Source organism: Sorex fumeus, unplaced genomic scaffold (assembly GCF_029834395.1).
Source record: "Sorex fumeus unplaced genomic scaffold, SorFum_2.1 ptg000070l, whole genome shotgun sequence".
Lineage (NCBI taxonomy): Eukaryota > Metazoa > Chordata > Mammalia > Eulipotyphla > Soricidae > Sorex > Sorex fumeus.
The window spans coordinates 6,493,670-6,501,232 of NW_026606127.1; the positions used below are offsets into that span (position 1 = coordinate 6,493,670).

Genomic DNA, 7,563 nt, shown 5'->3' on the forward strand with positions numbered 1-7,563 from the left:
CAAAGTAGTCTCTGATGATCTTTTGAATTTCTTTGGTTTCCATTGTGATATCTCCATTTTTATTTCTGATTCAGTTTATTAGTTTTCTCTCCCTCTGTTTCTTTGTGAGTGTTGCTAGTGGTTTATCTATCTTGTTTATTTTCTAAAAGAACCAGCTCTTGGTTTCATTGATCTTTTGGATTGTTTCTTAGGTTTCCATGTCGTTGATTTCTGCTCTAAGTTTTATGATCTCTGTCCTTCTGCCCGATTTAGGCTCCTTTTCTTGATCCTTTTATAAGATCTTGAGCTGTGAAATAAGTTACTTATCTGCATCTTTTCTTCCGTCCATAGATATGCTTGCAGAGCTATGAATTTTCCCCTTAATAGGGCTTTAGCTGTATCCCATAAGCTCTGGTAGTTCGTGTCTTCGTTCTCATTTGTTTCCAGGTATCTTTTGATTTCTTCCTTGACGTCCTTCTTGACCCACACATTGTTCAGCAGTGACTTGGTTATTTTCCAGGTGTTCGATTTGGTTGTCCGTGTCTGTGTGTGATTCACATCTATCCTCAGTGCATCATGGTCTGAAAAGATTGTTGGTACTCTTTCTATCTTCCTGATTCTATTGAGGTATGTTTTGTGGCCTAGCACATAGCCGATTTTGGAAATTGTTCCAGGAGCACTGGAGAAGAATGTGTATTCTTTCTTTGGGGCGTGTAAAGCCCTGTATAGGTCTATAAGTCCTTTCTCTTCTATTTCTTCATTCAAAGCCAATGTTTCCTTGCTGAGTTTTGTTCTTGTTGATCTATCCAGAGGTGATAAGGCGATGTTGAAGTCTCCATCTACTATTGTGTTGCTAGCACTCTCCTCTTTAAAATCTGTTAGCAGTTGTTTTAAGTATCTAGCTGTTCCTTCATTAGGTACTTATACATATAAGAGTATGATTTCTTCCTGTGTATGTATCACTTGATGAAGAGAAAGTGGCCTTGGCTGTCCCTTCTAATCTTTTTCAGCCTGACATTAATGTTGTCGGATACTAGTGTGGCCATCCTAGCTTTTGTGATGGAGCTGTTTGCTTGCAGGATTGTTTTCCATCCTTTCACTTTGAGTCTGTGTTTGCTCTGATTGTTCAGATGAGTTTCTTGTAGATAGAAGAATGCTGGTTTCAGTTTCTGGATCCATTTTGCCACTCTGTGTCTCTTGGTTGGTGCATTTAGACCATTGACATTAAGGGAGAGTATTGTCATGGGGTTTTCTGCCATCTTCCTGTAGGAGTTGATTGTGTTTACACGTGTTTTCCTTCTTTTCTTACAGGAGCCCCTTTAGTTCTTCTTTTAGATTTGGTTTTGAGTGTATGAAGTTCCTGAGTTTGTGTTTATCTAAAAAGTGGTGTATCGTTCCATCGAATTTGAGTGAGAGTTTAGCTGGATAGAGTATTCTCGGTAAGGCGTTCATTTCTTTGAATTTTTTCACTATATACAACCATTGCCTTCGGTTTTGAGGGTTTCCACTGATAGGTCTGCTGTGAATCTAAGGGGTGCTCCTTTGTATGTAATTTCCTTCTTTGACCTTGCTGCTTGTAATATTGTGTCTCTGTCCACAGCATCCATCGTTCTGATTATGATATGCTTGGAGTGTTTTTTCTGGGGTCTCTTTTAGCTGGTACCCTTCTGGCTCCTTGGATCTGGATGTCTGCTTTCCTTAACTCTGGGAACTTTTCAGCAATGGTTTCTTTTACTCTAGCTTTTTCATTGGGGTTGTTTCCCTGTCCTTCTGGTAAACCAATGATTGTAATGTTGTTCCTCTTGGCGTCATCCACTATGTCTCTGATTCTACTTAGAGCCATTTTGAGGTCTTTTCCTATTGCTTGTTCTTCCCAGTGGGATTTCTGTTGCTCATCTTCAAGCTCGCTGATCCTCTCGTCAGCTGCACTTATCCTATTGCTCAGGGCACTAACTAACTTTCTAATTTCATCCACTGAATCCTTTATTTGTGAATCTTCTTTTTGTAGCTTTTTAAAATTCTGTTCTCTTTTCTTCTTGTATTTTCTTGGCTCTCTTTTCTGATCCCAGGGTCACTCCCACCCAGGATCCTGGAATGTAGGAAGAGCAATGGAAAATCCCATGGAGCTGCCTCAGGTTTCCCCTGCTGGAGGGTGTCCAGTTCTGCAGGAAAAGGCGGGGGGCTGGGGGTGAGGAGTGGAGGAGTGGTGAACCGGCTGGTGCTCCCTCTACGCACCTGGAGGGGAGGGTCTGATAAGGTGATGGATAGTCCAAAGGAGCTGCTGCAGGTTTTCCCCGCAGGTGTACTCCTGTGGAGGGTGTCGAGTTCAGCGGGAAAAGGCACGGGGCTCTTGTTTTATTTTTACTTTATGTTCCAATCTTAATGGTATCACCAGCTACTCAGTCAACCTAGCTAAACCCTAAAGTCTCTTCCACTTTCTCCTGCACAAGTCCCTGCTTTCTGACAAAAGGGAGGACCTCAGAATGCTGACATAAATCTAATACCCAGGGCCGCAGGAGATAGTGTAGTGCTTATGGAACTTGTCTCACATTCACTCAATTTGACTCCCAGCACCACCTGATTGCCAGAGTATCAAAGGCTGTATAGCCTCAGAGGACCCCAAGCACCATAGCCACGTTTTCTGAAAATTGTTGGTGGGGCCCCCACACCTCCTGAGCATTGCTTTACAGACTCTCCCAGCAACCAAAAAATATGTAGTGCCCCAGAAACATGTACTTGTCTTAAATAGGGAGCCTCACTTGAGGTGAGGTTCACAAGGAAATATTGCATGAAAACATAAATCAAAGAGCAGGGGAGACAGTGTAAATCATGTGAGTACAGATCATATATTTGGTGAAATGTGTTAAGATTCAGATGCCCTAGTCTTCGCACCAGGGATATTCCTTCAAAAATGTCCCAATATACTGGAAAGGTTCTAGAACATTAGATGACTGAAACTCAATTATGAGCAACTTTGTAACTTTGTATCTCTTGGTAATTCTAATCGTTAAAGTAAATTTTAAATACAACCATCAAATTTACCTTTTTACTACTAAATGTGAAAGATACTTTCTAATACTTATCCTCACCAGAAGCTCAACAGAGTGTGACACTTGCCAGGAAATGTCCTCCCTTGCATTTTTCTCATGATACTTATTAGTACTTCACTCTTCTGTTTCTTCCCTTTACTCATGCCACATCTTCCCATCTCCCTTGTAAGCTCCTGAAACATTATCCATTCAACATTGGTGCACGTTGCCACTGCTCCTCTTGAGGTCTTGTGCATGAACTGATTCTAAAACATAACATAGCTGCAATTACAGTATTCATGCCAAACACAGTCATTGATATATCTTTGGGTTTAGATTTCTACAAGCTATTGGCACACAGGTGAGAAACATTTTTTTTTCCTACAGAGAACACAAAAATACATATGCTGGGTTTTAAAGTTCCATCAGTATTCTGAGGTACAAATGAAGGATATATATTTTTAATATTTTATCCAATATCTGTGAGATAGACCATTGCAAATCTATTCATAATTTGCTTCCAGTCATACAACGATCCAACATCCGTCCCTTCTCTAGTGTACATTTCCCAAAACCAATATTCCTGGTACCCTAAAACCATCCCCCAACACCCTACACCCACCCCCAGTGTGTCTCTATGGCAGGCTCTTTAATTCTTTCTCTCTGTCTCCTTTTTATTTTGTGCATTAAGGGTCTCGTACAGGTACTAAGAGGTCATCATGTTTGTTCAAGGAATTTAGCATTTTTATCAGGAAGGTAAGCCTGGAGTATCTTTGAGGTATGGAAATGAATGCTGAGGCTTCCATAAGTACAGGGCAGTGGGGGTGGGATTCCCATTCTGCCCAGAGAAAGCCTGGAGATTTCAGTCACAAAACCCGCATATCCGAATTTTCAGCTTTTATATTTCAGTGAGAGCCATCCTGAGACGATGGAAACCAGAGGAGAGCATGGTGGCGATTTTGGATTGTGGGAGCAAGTGGCTGCCCTGGGTTCTGGTTGGGTGGGCACCAAACTAACCTGCCTCCCTCCGATTTACCCTAGTGTGTTCAGCCTTTTGCAGGTCCAAGGTTAACAGTGGCTGTTGATATGTTCCAGATTTGTCTATGGGTCTCTGAAACAATACCAATGCATTAGCTTGTATAGCTGAGCCAGGGGTGGTTTGTGAACTTGGCTCCCACATATCTTTTGGGAGTTTAATTTCTCGGGAAACGTAGTCCTGAGTTGTTGGAAGCCAGCCAGAGGCACAGTGGCCATTTGAGGTTATCAGGAAGCATGAAGACACCATCAGACTGTTGATGTACTCACCTGAGGGTACAGGTTGACTTCCTGCAGGCACTGCACCACCAGACTAACAAATATTCTTTGAATTAATGAACGAATAATCAACATTTTCAAAATGTGTCTCTTTCTTGCATTTTAGAAGGGTAACTTCTAACAGGAAAATAATCTTCATGGTATAATCAAGACCTACGATTTATTCTTAATATATTTAATAAAAACTACACATTTTGGAAATTTATACAACGAAATTCTTTTAAATTATCTGTCTTCATAATTTACTTGTAAATTACTAAGATATCACTGTTTATTCCACAGTTCTTAGCGTAGAAATTTACAGACAGAATGTGCTAAGTAAAAATTCATTTTGGCACTTCTGTTCAATGTAGTACTGGAAGTACTTGGAAGAGAAAATAGAAAAGAAAAAGATATTAAGGGTTTTTCATGTTTGAAAGTTAGAAATCATTTCTCACTATTCACAGAAGATATCATACTATATTCAGAGAATACTAAAATCTCTACGAAAAATTCCCAGAGACAATAGACATTTATAGTAAAATTGCAGGCTATAAACTCAATACCCAAAAGTCTATGGCTTTTTTATATGCAAGTAATGAGAGAGAAGAAAGTGACATGAAAAAGCAATCCCATTCACAATCGTGCCGCAGAAAATCAAGAACCTTGGAATCAGCTTAACTAAAGAGGTAAAGGACCTATACATCAGGAAATTAAAAAAGACACGAGGAAATGGAAACATATATACCGCATATGGAATGGGAGATTTAACATTGTCAAAATGGCAATTCTCCACGAAGCATTGTAAAAATTCAACTTGATCCCTGTAAAGATACCCATGACATTCTTCAAAGAAATTGATCAAGCACTCCTGAAATTCACATGGAACAACAAACGCACACGAGTAGCTAAAGCAATTCTTGGGGAAAAGACAATGGAGGCATCACCTTCCCCAACCGCAAACTCTACTACAAACGATAATAATGAGAACAGCATGGGACTGAAACAAAGGCAGAGCTGCAGAACAATGGAAAAGGATTGAATATACTGACACACACCCTCAAATATATAATCATCTAATCTTTGATAAGGGAGCAAGAAATGTGAAGTGGATCAAGAGAGTCCTCCTGAACAAACGTTGCAGAAAAAACTGGAAAGCTACATGCAAAAAAAATGGCTCAGACCTCTACCTAACACCATGCACAAAAGTCAGATAAAAATGGGTCAAAGGCCTCAACATCAGACCAGAATCCCTCAGGTTCATTGATGACAAGGTCGGCAAATCCCTCCACGACATTGAAACTAAAGGTATCTTCAAATATAACACGCCACTTGCCAAGCAACTGGAAACAGAGAAAAACAAAGGGGACTATTTTAAATTAAGCAGCTTCTGTACCTCAAAAGAAACAGTGACCAGAAACAAAGACTCCGCCATGCGGGCAAAATACTCACAGAAGCCTACCAGGTCCTCTGAGAGTGAGAACTGGACAATCAGAGTTGCTGTCTTCTAAATAAGATCCAGTCTCTGGATGTTGGCCATTGATGGCATTACATGGATCCAGGGGCAGTTCGTGGTTGTAGCACTTAATTATTAGAAGATGGGGGATCTGGAAGGAGGGGGCACAGTCTTGATCTGAGCAGCCATGGAGTTCTCATCCCCCAGTCCCGCACATCTGGGTTCCTCTTTCAGTTCCTTCATGCATGAGGCTCCTTCAAGCTTGGGAAGGGTGGTCTTAAGCGTACCTATGGCTTGTTGCAGAGGTCTTCAGCTGCCGGGGCTCTAATCAGGTCGGTGAGGGAAATTCACCCCGGCACCTCCAAGGGTCCTCGGTGAGGAAAGCCATGTGCGAGGTCAGAACACTGTCATTTTAGACATATTTGGAATTAATTTTAGATCGAAAAGTACAAATCATTCAAAATACTTATGTGCTTAGTAATAAATTACTACACACTTGTTCAATCACCTCAGAGACCCCACTCTGCTCAGAGAACTAGATTTTTAATTACAGGTCTGTTTTGCCCATGTGTCATGACTGAGAATCACTATCAGTAGATATGAAACTCACTATACACAAAGATGCACACAGGTTACTTTGAGTCATCTATGTTGTTAATGTGAGTTGGCCATTAAACTTCACTGAGACCCTTTGTTCTGTCCTTTATAGGAGCCTCATGAGTCTCACCTTCCGTTCAAGTTGAACTTGTAATAAGGTGGAATGAAATCATCAATATAATCCTCACCTCATCCTTCAGGAGAAAAATCCTACATACATTCAAGGTGGTCAAAGTGCAGACAACACCATCCACCTTTTCCTGGAGATGTACACAGGACTGAGGTGAGAACAGCAAAAGGCTCTATTTTAATGTTCTTAATGAAGGATTCAGGGAACAACATTAATCAAACTCATATACCATCTTCCAAAAGAATTATTTTGTAAAACTGATGCCTAGGGTATGGTAAACGATAATATAGTAAAAACCATATTTTTATTTCTGGGACATTAAAGTTCTAAATCTATTTATGCATGCTGCTTTGAAATACATTCCTTGATTAGGAATCATTGTCTGCCATAGGAGTGAGGAAGGACAACACTCAAAGTAATAAGAAGCGAAAAATATGGAAAAATTAACTCCTACGAGGTTTGATAACACATATACTAAAATCTAAATGATACAATGATGAGCATGGTCCTTGCACAGAGATAACATGCAAACTTGTAAAGCATTCCATATTTTTGTTGCAAGAAGAATGAATAGGTCTACTTTAAGGTAAGACAATCCCCAGAAGTACAAAAATTCTACATAAAGAGAGCACAAATCCCCAAAACAACAATCTCTCTCAATGTCAATGGACTAAATGTGCCAATTCAGAGGCACAGAATAGGAAGATGAATTAGAAAACTGAACCCAACATTCTGCTTCCTGCAAGAAACATGTCTGAACAATCAAAGCACCCATGGGCTAAAGGTAAAAGGCTGGGAAACACGTTTTCAAGAAAACATCACCTCCACAAAGCTGGAGTGTCCATACTAGTATCAGACCACATGGACTTCAGGCTAAAGGTTATCAGAGACAGTGAAGGTCATTTCTTAATGATCATGGGATATGTACATCAGAAAGAACTCACCTTCCTCAATGTATATGATCCTAATGACAGACCAGCAAAATACGTTAAAACAACTTCTAATAATCTTATAGAAAAACATTGATAGCAACACAATACTAGTAGTAGATTTCAACACTTCTTTGTCACTTCTCGATA

At 40.1% G+C, this 7,563-nt stretch overlaps 1 pseudogene; it reads left to right on the forward strand.

Annotated features, from left to right (window-relative positions):
• Positions 1-6,938: 6,938 nt before the first annotated feature.
• On the forward strand, positions 6,939-7,038 carry LOC130037172 (uncharacterized; annotated as a pseudogene).
• Positions 7,039-7,563: the final 525 nt, after the last annotated feature.